Raw genomic sequence first — 17,034 nt, 5'->3', positions numbered from 1 at the left:
TTCATGTCCCCTTCCTGGCTCTGTCACCCCTCCCTCTAGAGCGAACCAGTGGCCTGACTCACACCACTACATATATACTTCCACCACTTTATATACATGAAATCCTATGTGCTTTGGGATTTGGCTTTTTTCCCCACTCAGAATGGTTCAAGAGAGTCATCCATATGGCATCCATATTGTGTGTGGTTGTATTATTTATTTTCATTGCTGTCATTTCATTGTGTATTAACACAGTTTATGTATCTGTTCTATCGTTGGTGGGCATTTGGGTCATTTCCAGTTTTTGCTTATTACAAAGAGTGCTGCTGTGAAGAGAAATAGGATCATATAAGGTATGTATCTAGGAGGGGATTGCTAAATTATAGGGCTTGCATACAATCAAATACTTTTAAACAGATGTCCAAAGTGGTTGCATCCCTTTGCATTCCCACCAGAAGTGTATGAGAGTTCCAGTTGCTCCACTTCCTTGCCAACGCTTGATATTGTCAGATTTCCCCACTGGAACTGCTCCTGAGGCTGTGCTGGGTACCCTTTACTTCTGAATCCCTTCAGCAGTCCCATGAGATGGGTCTTGTGATCTCTATGTTACAGAGGACACCCAGGCTCTGTGAAGTAATTTGTCCAAAGCCACTTAAACCCTGGCAAGGGTGCAGAGCTGTCTGACCTTAGCCCATTATATCATCTGTTCTCTGTCAAGATGCCTCCCCCACGCCTAGTTCCCCTGGGTTCCCAGCAGCCCTATTCTAGGGATTATAGCCATTCTGTTTGCAGGGTGACACCAGATGGGTGCTCCTGGCATGGGTCATGGTGAGTGGGAGGCCCAGTCCGGCGCTGCCCAGCTCTCCAGGCCGCTCAGTGGCTGGAAGAGGGGGAGGACGCCGCAGGGCGCAGGAGATGGGAGGGGGGTGGGGAGCGGGAGGTAGGGGATTTGAGGAAGGAGACGGGGAGGTGGAGACCAGCAGAGTGCTTGCTGCGGCACCTGGGGCGGAGCCCGCACTGCGGGTACGGGCTGGGGAGGGGTGGTGGGAAGACGGGGCCCATCGAGGGGCTAGGCTGGTGGGGGGGCGACGCGGCTAGCCAGGCGCCTGTGCGAGCAGCGCGTTTGGCGAGAGGGAGGGAGAGGGTGATTGGGGCGGGGAGGAGGCCGAGCCCAGGAGCCAGTGCAGGGGGCGCTCGGGCGCCCCTCCCCCTAGGAGGGAGGCGGGACTCGGGGAATGGAGGGGCGGGGCATCGGCCGGTGGGGCGGGGGCGTAGCGGTGGGCGGGGTGAGACTCGGCCAATGGGCGCTCGTGGATCAGGCCCCGCCCCTGACCCCCGCGGCGGCTGCTGCATAATCATGAGCGCAGGCCGGCGCTGCGTCAGCGGAAGCGGCGCGCGGCGGCTGTTTCCGACCCGATAAAGCGGCGTTGTCCCAGCGCGCCGGCCGAAGCCTCGCAACGCTCCCTCTGCTCTCGCGTCGCCGCTGCCTGACTGCCCGGCCGGCCGGCCGAAGAGCAGCCGCAGCCGGGCACCCGTCGCTGTCGCCTCCCTGAGCGCCCGGGGCTCCGCGCCCCCACCGCCCCGCCCGGCCCGGCCGCGCCGCCGCCCCCGCGGCCCCGGCCGAGGAGACAGGTGAGCGGCCGGCCGCCCGCCCGCCCGCCACCCGGGCCCGCCTGGAGCGCCCCGCACCTGGGCGCAGGCACCTGCCGCCTCCCTCACCGCTGCGCGGCCGCGGCCTCGAGCCCCAGCTCGCCCCCGTCCGCCGGGGCATCTCCTCCCGGGTCAGGGGATCCCACAACCCCGCCTGGCGCCGCTTGCCCCCGGGACACCCGCCATCCTGGGACGTTCCCCTCTCTCCCCGACTGCACCTGCGCCTCCTTGTCCCGATCTGGGCAGCCTCCTGTAGCGTCCTGGGCCCCCTCCCCGCGGTGTGCACTTTCCCAGCGCCAGGTACCCCCGTCGCACCCCTCGGCATCCCCCACCCCCGCGTCCTCGGACCTCTCTACCCAGAGGGAAGACTGGCGCCTCGCCCCACTGCTCCCGACCCTGTCCTTGCTCCCTCGGCCTCCAGCTTCTGAGAGTTCAGCCTCTATCCCCTCTGCTTGGGCCTCTTCCCGCCAGCTCAGACTCCCCCAGCCAGGGCTCCACACCTCTGGACGCCGAGCTACCCCCTGGGCTGGGCCTGCGTTTTTGCCTTATCTGCACTGTCCTCTGGTCTGTCCCTTTGCAGATACCCTAATTTCCTATGGCCAAGCTTGTCCCTAGAGGAGAGGGGCCAGTACATGTGTGCGTCCAGGCCCACAGCCCCTGCCTTGCACAAGGCTCTGCTTCCCGGCCCTGCAGTCCCAGTCCCTGACGGCTCCTCCGGGTGCTCCTGAGCTTAACCCATTCTTCCCCAAGGTGTGGTGTTTCGGTTTGGGTTCTGGGTGAGCACATTCCAGCTGAGGGCTTTTCTAGGGGAGATATGTCAAAATGGGGGGTGGGGGTGGAAAAAACACAGCCTTCTGATTAGCAACTTGTGATTCCAGAAGGTCGGGAGTGGCTGGGAGTAGTGGGAAGGGGCATTTGATCTCCCAGGGAGTGTGAGATATTTTTGTTTTTCCACTTGGGGCACTGATGGGTTGGGCTGAGCCACCCAGCCCTGTCAAATCTCTCAGCAGATTCCAAGAGGGGTGTTGGGGCTCCTGGTTATTGGGGTGTCTCCTAGCCTAAGGTCTGGGAAGGGGGGAAGGTTTAGAAGATGAGTGAGTGAAGCAATTGTGGGGTCAAATGATTGTCAGAATCGAACCCTGCTTCTTGGTGAAGACCCAGCCTGCCCAGCACCGTGCTTGCGCCCAGCACTCTGTGTCACCCCCATCTTCCTGTTGTCAGCGGACAGGTAGGGTGTTGAGGAACCTTTCATCTCTATTTTTTGCTTGTAGGAGAAAAAGGAAGAAAATAAAACGCTGGAGGGTGGGTCACTGATTAAGAAGTGTGACAAATAATAGGGCATCAGAGACAGTAACCCTTAGCCTTCCTTAAGAAATGTGATTTCCTTACTTTCTGCCGGATCTAAATTACATATTTAAAGAAAGAGTAAGAGTTTGCTGTTTGGGAGAGGTTTTGCGAAGTCCCTTTAAAGATGGGATGAGGCAGTGATTGTGGCCCTGAGCTCTGCAGGCCCCAGGTGGAGAAACCCAGGCGGGAAAAGGAACTCAGGTGCTTTCTGGTGAGCGGGTGGGGTAAGAAAATTACCTGTATTGAAAATCGGGAACTTCAGTGCCATTCGGGCTAATTGTTTTCACGGGCGGCAGTTGTAAAGGAAAGAAGTGGCTCACTTGAGATGCACATTAGGTATTTAGTGGTGGGTTTGTGTGGACTGGGCCTCCCTCTGGGAGGCTTCTTGGGGCCCGGGAGAGTTGCCTGCATCCTGGCAGAGGTGTGCGGCTACTGCAGCCTGGGCCCGCGTCGCATCCTGCCAGCGGAGCCCCGTGGACCGGGTGACCTCCAAGGTGGCTCGCAGCTGTAACGTCCTGGAGCTCTCTGTGCTCTCCGACTTTGCTTATTGGAGAGAAGGGGCTGTCGGAAGGGGTGGGAGGAGCCTGGAAACGGGACCCTGCCCTCTGGGAGGCAAGAGGTCCCGCCCTGCAGGTCTGCAGGGGAGGAGGGGCTGTGGCCGCAGTGGCTGCCCCGCCCCCAGTAGAGAAGAGGAACCAGAGGTGTCTTAGCCGGTGTCTGAGTCGCTTGATGTGCTTTGGTTTTTCTGTGTTCTCAGGGGGACTGCTGGGGGGAGAGCGGAGCGCCGCACTGGCGTCCGGGCTGTGCCGTCATTTTCTGAGTGTGGTGCCCCCTGGTCCCCGTCACCCGCCTACACTCGGTGCCCTCCCTCCCGCGTGTCCTGAGGCCCCGAAGCCCACGCCTGTGTGGCCAGCAAGGGTGGGTGGTGACTAACAGCCGCCTGGCCTGGCTCGGAATGAGGGCAGCTGGTGAGCGCAGTAGGTGGCAGACAACCCCAAATTGCCAGTGCCCTCGCGGGGAACACCCCGTCAGAGCTGGGTCTGTAATTTGTGTAGCCGGAACGCACTGCAAGCCGCGTTCCTGCAGAAGGCGGTGAGGACGCCGCTCCACGCTCGCTTTCTCTGCGTCTCTAGTTCCCAGATTCTCGGATCACAACGTAATTCCGTTGATGAAGGTGCTCTCAGCGAGACCCCATTAGGATGGTTGCCTGACTCCGAGCCAGGAAACATGAGAGCATTTTCGCTTTGCTGAGTGGAAATCGGACCGGGGGAGAAAGCCTCCCAGTTGAAGAGCCGCACGGAGAGGAAGGGGTGGGAGGGACCGTCGGCAGGGCTCCGTGCAGAGACTGCCCGCCCCTGCGCCTCCCCCACCCCTGCCCAGACAAGGTCCCCTTGTTTAGATTAGCTTAATTACCCCACCAAAATCAATGAACAAGGACCTTTTTAAACATGGAGCTTCCAAAATGTGCCTCAAGTGGGCTTCCTTTTTTTTTTAAGGTATCAAATGCTAAGCCTTTGTGAAATAAGGCGGTTTCAGCAAACTGGGAGACTGGCCCTTCTTGCTGTGTGCAGAGGAAGAAGCTTCCCTTCCTCAAACCAGAAGGAAGCTTGCCAAAGTCAGGCTTTACCAGCTCCGCAGTACTCACTTCAGCCCGTTGCCATTTGGGTAGCGGTAACACTGAAAACGTTTAGTGGGGACCCACTAGTGTTTATGAGCCTGCTTCCTTGGCAAGTGAGTTTTAGAGGAGGCATTTTAGGAAGATTAGAACATCCACAGACTTGGAGGACAACAGCGTAGTCCACTTAGTTCTCCTCCTTTTAAACCTGTGTTCCCGCGGTGGCCCTGCCGCAGCCCAGGTACCAGGGCCCCCACCTCGGCCTCGCCGATGGCATGTCGGTGCCCAGAGGCTTGAGCAGTCATTCCGGGTCATGTGTTGAGTGCACTTGTTCTGAGCTGTCCTGAGCTAAGCACATTGCTAGTTTTTGTAGGAGAGATTATGAGAAATGAAACCGAACCCTAAAGCTGCAGACAAAGCCTCTGAGTTCTGTTGGGCTCACTGGGAACCGGAGATAAAGCAGGTCACATAGGGTCAATGGTAGGGTCTGTGGGGGGACATTGTGCTGGGCGTTTTCCCCAAGGGCAGGAAGGAGGTGCTGGCCATCGGAGGTGAGATGCCCTCGCAGCTGGCGGGTTTGCAGTTTTTTTGAGTTACTGAGCTTGGCTACTGTACCCTCCCACCTCTGCTTTGGCGTGAAGCCCAGGTTAAGGGAAGCATTGTTCAGACCTAGGTCGTTGGTGTTTTCATCCTCCCAAACCTGTTGAAGGATTTTGCTGGCAGTCAGAAGAAAACTGCATTCCTGAACCAGTGCCCGAGAGCTGCTTTCTTTTGCCACATCCAAAAAGTGCCTTCCAACCTGGGACTCTGGGGTTCAGCCTCTTTAGAAATCTTGGAGTTGGCTCTTCTGGGGTTCAGTCTTTGAATCCTGGAGCCAGTTGAACTGGCTCCCATTTCAAAGAAAGGAAAATCTGGAGCGCAGAATACATAGCAGACAATAAAGAAGAATCGGAGAGCATGATTACCTGGCCCACGTGTATTGGTCGCTGTACTTGCAGACATCTTATGGCACAATTTCGAGCAATCATTTGGACATGGAAAGGCCAAAAAACAACGTGTGGGCTCCTCATTGCCAACATTTAAGTCAGCATGTTAGGAAAAGGAAAATCCAAAAGAGTATGATTTTTGGTTTGGAATGGCTTGGCAAGGGCCTATTTTTCCATCCGCTATTTTGAGGGGAGGGGTTTCGACATCTATACTGGAGGTGAACTTGTTTAATGAGTACTCTGGACGTAACGGGGTAGAAGGCAGGGCTTTCATAATCATAACTGGCTAAATTAGTAATGTTTCAGGGTTCTATTGCCTTAAAGCAGAGGTCTTGGGACATTTTTGCTCATGCTCTCTAAGAAAACTTTGAAACCTGTGGGCATGTTATAAAGTTGAGATCTAAACTTTTCTTGCTAATTTTAAATAGCTGTAAAAGATGTAATTTATAGTATATTGTAAGTATAGGCCCTTAAAATAACTTCAGTTCCCCTTAAAGGGTATCCGATGTTAAATACTCCAATGATTCGATACCCACCCATCATCCTTTGAAAAACAGGAGCTGACTGGTCTGAACAATGTAGCATGTATGTCTTTTCCTTCTTCCTGAACTGCTGTGTCTGCTCTGTTTTCCCTCATGGAATATTATTCTAATGTCATCTGCTTTTATACTTGAAAGATTTTTAATGGTCATTCTTCACACATCTCTGTGACATAAATATACATAGAAGAATTTATATACATACAAATGTAAGACATTTCTGTGACCATAAGGCTATGTTGATCAGTTCAGAAGAAGTTTTTGTCCCTGTAATATTGGTACAAAATTGGTCACAGAGTATAAATGTATCATTGACCTTGATAAATAATTGCTCAGTGCACAACACAAAAATGCACTGGAAGGCCATGTCATAAAGAGCTGGGTGTGGGGTCCATCTAAGGGGCCTCAAATAGAGGAGCTGTTGAACTGCCCTCCATGCCAGGTAGGGCAAGCTGGACCCTTCCATGAGAGGAGTGCCTCCTCCCTGTGAGGGAGGAAGGGATAGTGCCCACTGGGGGCTGAGACTTCCACCCCTGGCTGTCTCTCAGGCAGTTCAGTTTAGGAATGAGTGTGGAAGGACATTGAGGATCTGTAAATTAAATTCAGTCTGAGTCACACACCTGTGAACCTGCAGACACCTGTGCATTTGCACACATTTTAAGGTGCATCCACTGTGTGGTGTGTGTGTGCTTGGTGGATGGGGGCGAAGCCCTTGCCACATCATTACATTAAATTATGACATCACTGCTCATCTGTGTGTCCTTTAATGGTGTTTTTTAGATGTGCTGTGTACAAGGGCCCAACAGGATGCATCTCAGCACACGTTTTGGTTAGTGGTAGTGTACTTCCTTTTGGTTGGGTTAACATTTAAGCCTGTGGAATTGTGCCCTGAGTTAAATGTTAATTTTCCAGAAAGATGTGTTCGAAGCAGTAAAGACAACTTGGCTAGGATTCTGGAGGGGTTTTTGCCCTGCAGGAATCCAGCAAACCTGCCCTGCTGGCCTCCCTTCTCATGAGTGCCTTCTGGGAGAAGGTGGGCAGCTGTCCACTCCTCTCTAGGGTGAGGGCCCCGGGTGGATGAGAGGCTCGGGGTACAGGAGCCTGCCTGCTTGGGGTTTGCTAAGCCCTGAGACGCTGGGGTGAAGTTGGTGTCTGTTCCCAGGGACTTCCTCCCACCTGTTGGGAAGTCCGGGCCTCATCTTCTCTTAGGCGAGCTGGGAGATGCACACAGAGCATAAACGTTTCCTATTTTTAGCCTGAAAGCCAATAGAAACTTGATATGAAAATAAGTTCAGTAAATAAAAAACAGCAACAAAATACCTTTCACACCCAGAAACAAAATGCTTTAAATGGAGAGCTGTAGAACTTTGTATTATGCAATAATTTTATGACAGATGGGGAGAGTCCAAGTAATTAGGAGTCTCTGGCTTAATCCAGCTTATGAGGACAGAGAGCTAGCTGCTCTCCCAACTCCGTTTGGGTGACACTGGTCAGCGTCAAGCTCGACCTGCCTTCTGTCCTCAGGGCTGGCCATTAAGAATCCACTTAAGAAGGCTTCACCGTGAATTCGGACTTGTAAAAATTCGGGGACAAGTCCTGTCCTCGGAGTATGAGGCTGTACTTTGTACCTAGGGATGAGTGACAATAGGAGTTGCTTCCAGGGTCATGTTCCAGGAACCCTGTGGTTTATCTGCAGAGTGAAGAATGGAACCCGGCAAGGCCGTGCAACCCCTTACCCCTGCGGAGAACAGGATGAGGTCGCTCTAAGGAAGGAGTCTCCATTGATCTCTAGAGCACAAATGAATCCTTATTTATACTTTCTTGGCATTTTGGACCTTGATATGGAAATCAAGTTTTCAGGCTCTTAAAGGCTCATAGAAAGGCTTAGGCTGCCGAGGCAGAGCGGGGCGTGCTGGTTCCAGTGGGGTTCAGTTCTAGGAACCGCACTCATGGGGCTTCACTCCAGTGCGCGAATCTCCCAGCCTGTCATGCTGAGTTGCCATTACGGGTTTTTTTTTCATTTTTTCATACCATTTATGTGAAATCGCCTGCAATAAAAGCCCAGAGCTGGAAGTGCTGCCCTTTTGGCCCTCTGCACCACCCTCTGCTGGATGGAGCCGGGCTTCCTGGCCACGCCCGGGCTGCTGCCCCCTCAGCCAGTGTGCCCTTTCGGAGGCAGCTCTGATTTAGTGCTGGGAATGGTGGGTTGCAGAGTGGAAGCTGTCGGGCTCTTTCATTTTCCAGCGTGGATTTGGTGAGCCAGGTGGGACAGGGAGGCTGAGGGAAGCTCAGGGCTGTTTAAAGCATGGCTGGCTCATTCCTGAATTATTCAGATGTCTGAAGTGTGAAGGGAGGACCCTTGTGCCTTTTATTCTGCAGTAGAAATGTTATAGAGCCTGGCGTCATGCAGGGAACATTTATATCCCAGGCTGGGCCATCCCAGGCTTTGTGACCTTGGCCCAGAAGCCACCTATTGCTCTGAGCTTTGGGTTCTGTGTTAAAACTTGAGGATTTTGGTGAGCGTTTGTTTCTGGCCCACGGCAGGTGCCTAGATGTAAATGTAAAAGTCCTGTACAGAGCAGTCAGCCTCATTCTCTACAGAAGCTGGTAACAGCTGTACTGTATTCCCTAGGATTTACAGAGAGGAAAAGGAAGCACAGAGAGGTTAAGTAACTTGCCCAGTACCACCCAGTAAGTGGCTGAGCCTGGGAGTGAGCTTTGGAGCCCACCCCACAGTATGGGACGCCGCTGCCTATATAAAAGCTGGGTTTATAGGTGTGCTGTGAATGTTTTTTGCAGATTGGGGTATTGTTTTTCTCATCAATACTATGACTATGAAAGTAACTTTTCACAAAATGAAGCGTTTAATACAAGTCATACATAAAATAAAATTGGGACTGATTTTTTACAAGTGAACTAAGCAGGCAGCAGGCATGCCAGTAACTCAGAACCGAGGAGAGAGAGGCTTTGTGCTGCTGGCAAGCAGAAGCATCTACAGGGCCGGTTCTTGGCCGCGGGGTCCCTCCGCCGGTTGTCAGGCCTTGGTTGACTCCTGACAGCAGCCTCCACAGCAGGGAGGCTGTAGCCGATAAGAGGCCCGTGGGTGACGCCTGTTTATGGTTGTGAAGTTTAGATAGCTTTTTGATTAAGTCTTACGGGTCTGGGAGAGTCTGGAAGCCAAGTAAAGGCAGGCCGTGGTTTCTGCCTGGTCATGATACGGTTTTGGAAAATAGCTTCTAACCAATTGCTTGTGGATTTCCCCGTGGTCCCCTCAGAACCCCATCCATCTGGGGATTTATTCTGGCCACACAGTCCGGCTGGGGCTTGGAGCCCTTCACGCTGGACAGGGGCCACAGGCCTGCCTTCCCCAAGGGCACCACTGGCTCCCCTGCAGGTGGGGCTCTGAGGGCTGCAGAGAGTTCCTGCCTCTGTGCCCACCTGTTCTCTTTCCGTGGTAACCCATGTGCCCTTGGCTTTGATAGCCTAGGTGGAGGGGCAGAGGGCAGCTCTGATGTGAATACTTTCTGAACACCCAGTGCATTGTATTGGGCAGGTCTGAAGGGAACCATTTCCAGCTTCTTACTGAGGCCGTTTCTGAACTGGGCGTTATTTCTGGTAGAGTGTGGTGGACGGAGTCACCATTGGAACCTGGTAGTGTTGCGCTTTGAGTGGGTGGGCCTGGGTGCCATCTGTCCTTCCTGTGTATGTGTGTGTGGGGCCTTCAGCCCCAAGGAATCCCACGGGCATCTTCCTCTCCACAGGCACCTGTGAGCATATACCAGGGGCCACCCAGGTCCAGAGTTCTGAATTTGCTGGCCACTGCACAGAAGTGGTGGGGTGCCTGTTTTCATAGACAAGAAAACTGATGCCCGGAGACCTTAAGGAACCTGTCTGGAATTCATCTCACGGCTCAATGTCTCTGCTAAAAAGTGTACTAGTGACAGTGGGAGAAGTACTCCCACTGTAATTGAGAAGTACAATTACAGAAGTAATTGTAGCCTAAGCAGAGAGGTGTGAGCTGAAAAATAATACACAAAGAATGATGATCTGCTCGTTGAACGCACAAGGTCATTATTACCGTCTTCAGGTGAAGCTATTCAGGGAGGACTTCTTTCATTTATTTATTTTATTAAGGTATCATTGATATACACTCTTATGAAGGTTTCACAAGAAAAACAATGTGGTTACTACACTCACCCTTATTATCGAGTTCCCCCCACACACCCCATTGCAGTCACTGTCCATCAGTGTAGTAAGATGCTAGAGTTCCTACTTGTCTTCTCTGTGCTACACTGCAGGGAGGACTTCTTGAAAGGGGAGGCTCTTATAACTGGCTTAGGAAGAAACAAAGCTAGGGCCTGAGGACAGGGTTGCTGCTATGGACAGTGTAGGTGGGGTGGGCCCTCAGCTGCATCTGTTTTAGTAGGTGAGGCAGCCAGGGACGGGGCCTTGCCACAGGCTGACCGACTGGACTGGTATCAGGAGCAGGGGCCCTGCGCCAGAGCCAGAGTGACACAGGTGGACCCCAGGCACGGCGCTGGCTGGTGTGCAGTCCTTGACTTGCTCGGAGCCTTTTGCGCGGGAGAGCTGCTCCGCACTGGCTGCCTGGACTGCATGGGGGAGGCTCTCGTGACCACCCTGCCGGCAGTGGCCTGGTCGATGGAAAAGGGCAGCTCGCAGCCCTGTGTGCACAGGGTGTGCATCTGACTAGATGTGACTTCAGTACATCTGCAGATGGATGGACCGCTCCTGCCTTGCTCAGGCTGTGTGCCCCCGGCGTCCCGCTGCCTTCCCTGTGCCCTCCATCCCCTTGGGCCTGCCCTCGCTTACCAGTGTGGGCGCTCGCTTGGCAGCTCGGAGATGTGCGACCTGTGCTGTTGCAGCTGCTGACTGAGGCCTGTTTGGTCCCCACCCTCTGGACACCCTCGGGTCACCGAGGGAAGGTTGGTACTGCAGACCAGCCTTCTGTCTGGGTTCCATCGCATGAGAGCAGGTGGGAGGGACTTCAGGCGTCCCATCAGCATGTGCTCTGCTGGGTGCCCTGTGGCCTTACACACAGATTCTGATGACATGCTGATGACATTTAAACTTGAAAGAGCACCTGTGATGAGTTACCTCCATTTTTAAAATGAGAAACTCTTATCTTTATTGGTGGGGTCAGGAGACAGGCTGCTGGTCACCTAACTGGAAAGTGGATCCCTGGGACTTCCGGCCTCGTGCCCTTGGGCCAGAACCCACCAGCGGATTGTAGCGAGGCAGCCGGGTGCCGTGGACTGGACCCTGCTGCCTGCCTGAGGCACTCTGACACGGGATCCGCTGCCAGACCTGTGGGCCCCTGGAAAACGGGCATATGATGGTCCTGGGTCTGCGTGGGCCACAGTGAGGACCGTGGTAGCTCAGGCACCACCATGACCCCTGAGAGTGAGTGCCCTTGCTGCCAGCCTGTGCTCCCCAGCTGACTCAGTGTGGCCCCCATGCTGTTGTCTGCATCTGAACCCCTCCATGGTCTGGGGCCTGGGGCCTAGTCCTGCTTCACTCCCTAGGATCCCAGCCCCCTTTGCCCATATAGGACACACCTCTGGGCCTGGAGCCCATGCAGAAAGACTCACTGTGGAGCCTGGCAGGCCTGGTGCCCCTGCTCTGTCGGGGGCCTGGGTCCCTTACCTGCTGTTTCCCCTCCTCCTTCCTCACTGAACCATGCCCTGGGAGACGGAGTGAGAGAGGCCTGCGTGTGGGCTGGCGTGGGAGGTGCTCAGCAAACAGCGACCTCGGAGGACATTCTTGTCTAGTGCTGCCCAGCCTTGGAAGCACCTGGCACCCTACATTCCTGGGTGCCCTAAGGAGTCTAAGAAGCAAGTCCAAACAGGCCATGAGCAGCCCCTCCACACGATGACCTGTGCCCTCTCAAGCCAGGCCTTGGGGGCAGTGACTCGCGGTCTGTGCCGTGTGCAGGTCTCCGGTACTGCTGGGAGGGGGGCGTGCCCACTAACTCCGGCTCCATTCAGTAAGCACTCTCCGTGCAAGATGCAGGTCATCCTGTCACACAGCTGCCCCCACTCCTGTGCTGCCCTGCCCCTCAGCACCTCATTGGCATCGATGAGCTCTTATCGTGTGCCGGGCACTGGGCCGGTGTGGGGGGTAACAGCCAGAGCAGACAGGCCCCTGCCCCTGCGGTGGGAGGCAGGCACTCTGGCCAGTGCTTCCTGATGGCTCACCTTTGGTTTCTGAGGGTGGCCTGTGTCCGGAGCCTGGGCAGGCCCTGCCTGTCCGCCCTGGAGCAATGCTGCGCTCAGGCCAAAGAAGAGAGGAGGGGCTGTGGGCTTGGGCCGCTTCCAGTCAGAGCCCGGCCTGGCTTCATTCCTCCTCCTGCCACAGCTGGTCAGGAGCCCTAAACCAGGATTCCTCATCCTTTTTCAAGTTATTCTTTCTCACTTTTTGATCTTCAGATTTTTTCTTGTTGTTGTTGTTATCATTAATCTACAATTACATGAAGAACATTATATTTACTAGGCTCCCCGCTTCACCAAGTCCTCCCCACAAACCCCATTACAGTCACTGTCCATCAGCCTAGTAAGATGCTGTAGAGTCACTACTTGTCTTCTCTGTGTTGCAGAGCCCTCCCCTTTCCCCCACCACCCACATTATACATGCTAATCGTAATGCCCCCTTTCTTCTCCCCCCCCTTATCCCTCCCTTCCCACCCATCTTCCCCAGTCCCTTTCCCTTTGGCAACTATTAGTCCATTCTTGGTTCTGTGATTCTGCTGCTGTTTTGTTACTTCAGTTTTTCTTTGTTCTTATACTCCACACATGAGTGAAATCATTTGGTACTTGTCTTTCTCTGCCTGGCTTATTTCACTGAGCATAATACCCTCTAGCTCCATCCATGTTGTTGCAAATGGTAGGATTTGTTTTCTTGTTATGGCTGAATAATATTCCATTGTGTATATGTACCACCTCTTCTTTATCCATTCATCTACTGATGGACACTTAGGTTGCTTCCATTTCTTGGCTATTGCAAATAGTGCTGCGATAAACATAGGGGTGCATCTGTCTTTTTCAAACTGGGCTGCTGCATTCTTAGGGTAAATTCCTAGAAGTGGAATTTCTGGGTCAAATGGTATTTCTATTTTGAGCTTTCTCAGGAACCTTCATACTGCTTTCCACAATGGTTGAACTAATTTACATTCCCACTAGCAGTGTAGGAGGGTTCCCCTTTCTCCACAACCTCACCAACATTTGTTGTTGTTTGTCTTTTGGATGGTGGTGATCCTTACTGGTGTGAGGTGATATCTCACTGTGGTTTTAATTTGCATTTCTCTGATGACTAGTGATGTGGAGCATCTTTTCATGTGTCCGTTGGCCATCTGAATTTCTTCTTTGGAGAACTGTCTGTTCAGCTCCTCTGCCCATTTTTTTATTGGATTATTTGCTTTTTGTTTGTTGAGGTAGATGAGCTCTTTATATATTTTGGATGTCAACCCTTTATCGGATCTGTCATTTATGAATATATTCTCCCATACTGTAGGGTACCTTTTTGTTCTATTGATGGTGTCCTTTGCTGTACAGAAGCTTTTTCAGCTTGATATAGTCCCACTTGTTCATTTTTGCTTTTGTTTCCCTTGCCTGGGGAGATATGTTCTTGAAGAAGTCACTAATGTTTATGTCCAAGAGATTTTTGCCTATGTTTTTTTCTAAGAGTTTTATGGTTTCATGACTTACATTCAGGTCTTTGATCAATTTTGAGTTTACTTTTGTGTATGGGGTTAGACAGTGATCCAGTTTTGTTCTCTTACATGTAGCTGTCCAGTTTTGCCAGCACCATCTGTTGAAGAGACTGTGATTTCCCCATTTATGTCCACGGCTCCTTTATCATATATTAATTGACCATATATGTTTGCATTAATGTCTGGAGTCTCTATTCTGTTCCACTGGTCTGTGGCTCTGTTGTTGTGCCAGTACCAAATTGTCTCGATTATTGTGGCTTTGTAGTAGAGCTTGAAGTTGGGGATTGAGATCCCCCCAACTTTATTCTTCCTTCTCAGGATTGCTTTGGCTATTTGGGGTCTTTGATATTTCCATATGAATTTTTGAACTATTTGTTCCAGGTCATTGAAGAATGCTGTTGGTAATTTTATAGGGATTGCATCAAATTTGTATATTGCTTTGGGCAGGATAGCCATTTTGATGATATTAATTCTTCCTAGCCAAAAGCATGGGATGAGTTTCCATTTGTTAGTGACCTCTTTAATTTCTCTTAAGAGTGTCTTATAGTTTTCAGGGTATAGGTCTTTCACTTCCTTGGTTAGGTTTATTCCTAGGTATTTTATTCTTTTTGATGCTATTGTGAATAGAATTGTTTTCCTGATTTCTCTTCCTATTAGTTCATTGTTAGTGTATAGGAAAGCCACAGATTTCATTGTGTTAATTTTGTATCCTGCAACTGTGCTGAATTCCGATATCAGTTCTAGTAGTTTTGGAGTGGAGTCTTTAGGGTTTTTTATGTACAATGTCATGTCATCTGCAAACAGTGACAGTTTGACTTCTTCTTTACTGATCTGGATTCCTTGTATTTCTTTGTTTTGTCTAATTGCTGTGGCTAGGACCTCCAGTACTATGTTAAATAACAGTGGGGAGGGTGGGCATCCCTGTCTTGTTCCCAATCTCAGAGGAAAAGCTTTCATCTTCTCACTGTTCAGTATGATGTTGGCTGTGGGTTTATCATAGATGGCCTTTATTATGTTGAGGTACTTGCCCTCTATACCCATTTTGTTGATAGTTTTCATCATGAATGGATGTTGAATTTTGTTGAATGCTTTTTCAGCATCTATGCAGATGATCTTGTGGTTTTTGTCCTCCTTTTTATTTATGTGGTGGATGATGTTGATGGATTTTCGAATGTTGTACCATCCTTGCATGCCTGGGATGAATCCCACTTGGTCATGGTGTATGATCCTTTTGATGTACTTTTGAATTCAGTTTGCTAATATTTTGTTGAGTATTTTTGCATCTACATTCATCAGGGATATTGGTCTGTAATTTTCTTTTTTGGTGGGGTCTTTGCCTGGTTTTGGTATTAGGGTGATGTTGGCTTCATAGAATGAGTTTGGGAGTATTCCCTCCTCTTCTATTTTTTGGAAAACTTTAAGGAGAATGGGTATTATATCTTCTCTGTATGTCTGATAAAATTCCAAGGTAAATCCATCTGGCCCAGGGGTTTTTGATTACCGATTCAATTTCTTTGATGGTAATTGGTTTGTTTAGATTTTCTGTTTCTTCCTTGGTCAGTCTTGGAAGGTTGTATTTTTCTAAGAAGTTGTCCATTTCTCTTTCCAGCTTGTTAGCATATAGGTTTTCATAGTATTCTCTAATAATTCTTTGTATTTCTGTGGGGTCCATCGTGATTTTTCCTTTCTCATTTCTGATTCTGTTGATGTGTGTTAATTCTCTTTTTCTCTTATTAAGTCTGGCTAGGGGCTTATATATTTTGTTTATTTTCTCAAAGAACCAGTTCTTGGTTTCATTGATTTTTTTCTATTGTTTTATTCTTCTCAATTTCATTGATTTCTTCTCTAATCTTTATTATGTCCCTCCTTCTGCTGACTTTAGGCCTCATTTGTTCTTCTTTTTCCAATTTTGGTAATTGTGACATTAGACTATTCACTTGGGATTGTTCTTCTTTAAATATGCCTGGATTGCTATATACTTTCTTCTTAAGACTGCTTTCGCTGCATCCCACAGAAGTTGGGGCTTTGTGTTGTTGTTGTCATTTGTTTCCATATATTGCTTGATCTCAATTTTAATTTGGTCATTGATCCATTGATTATTTGGGAGCATGTTGTTAAGCCTTCATGTGTTTATGAGCCTTTTTACTTTCTTTGTACAAGTTATTTCTAGTTTTATACCTTTGTGGTTTGAGAAGTTGGTTGATAGAATTTCAATCTTTGAATTTACTGAGGCTCTTTTTGTGGCCTAGTATGTGGTCTATTCTGGAGAATGTTCCATGTGCACTTGAGAAGAATGTGTATCCTGTTGCTTTTGGATGTAGAGTTCTATAGATGTCTATTAGGTCCATCTGTTCTAGTGTGTTGTTCAGTGCCTCTGTGTCCTTACTTATTTTCTCTCTGGTGGATCTATCCTTTGGAGTGAGTGGTGTGTTGAAGTCTGCTAAAATGAGTGCATTGCATTCTATTTCCTCCTTTAGTTCTGTTAGTATTTGTTTCACATATGCTTGTGCTCCTGTGTTGGGTACATATATATTTTTAATGGTTATATCCTCTTGTTGGACTGACCCCTTTATCGTTATGTAATGTCCTTCTTTATCTCTTGTTACTTTCTTTGTTTTGAAGTCTATTTTGTCTGATACTAGTACTGCAGCACCCGCTTTTTTCTCCTTGTTGTTTGCGTGAAATACCTTTTTCCATCCCTCGACTTTTAGTCTGTGCATGTCTTTGAGTTTGAGGTGAGTCTCTTGTAAGCAGCATATAGATGGGTCTTGCTTTTTTATCCATTCTGTTACTCTGTGTCTTTTGATTGGTGCATTCAGTCCATTTACATTTAGGGTGATTATTGAACGATATGTACTTATTGCCATTGCAGGCTTTAGATTTGTGGTTACCAAAGGTTCAAGGTTAGCTTCTTTACTATCTTACTGTCTAACTTAACTCACTTATTGAGCTGTTATAAACACTGTCTGATGATTCTTTATTTCTCTCCCTTCTTATTCCTCCTCCTCTATTCTTTATATGTTGGGTGTTTTATTCTGTGTTGTTTTGTGTTTCCTTTGACTGCTTTTGTGCGTAGTTGATTTTATTTTTTGCCTTTAGTTAGTATTTGGTTGGTCTGCTTTCTTTGCTGTGATTTTTCTCTGGTGACATCTATTTAGTCTTAGGAGTGCTCCCATCTAAAGCAGTCCCTCT

General features: G+C 50.1%; 1 protein-coding gene across 3 annotated transcripts in view; it reads left to right on the top strand.

The window, feature by feature from the left end:
* Positions 1-1,364: 1,364 nt before the first annotated feature.
* SLC45A4 (solute carrier family 45 member 4) overlaps positions 1,365-17,034 on the top strand; it is a 78,960-nt gene continuing 63,290 nt past the window's right edge. Inside the window, exon 1 of one of the 3 annotated variants that reach the window (XM_036922813.2) lies at positions 1,365-1,611. The gene's annotated coding sequence lies outside the window, so the exon portion shown is untranslated. The remainder of the gene's footprint in view (positions 1,612-17,034) is intronic. The other 2 variants (XM_057497665.1, XM_036922791.2) reach the window with 2 other exon arrangements.

Source organism: Manis pentadactyla, chromosome 3 (genome assembly GCF_030020395.1).
Source record: "Manis pentadactyla isolate mManPen7 chromosome 3, mManPen7.hap1, whole genome shotgun sequence".
Lineage (NCBI taxonomy): Eukaryota > Metazoa > Chordata > Mammalia > Pholidota > Manidae > Manis > Manis pentadactyla.
Note: the sequence above shows the minus strand (reverse complement) of the source record. Positions and strands in the feature narration are given on the sequence as shown.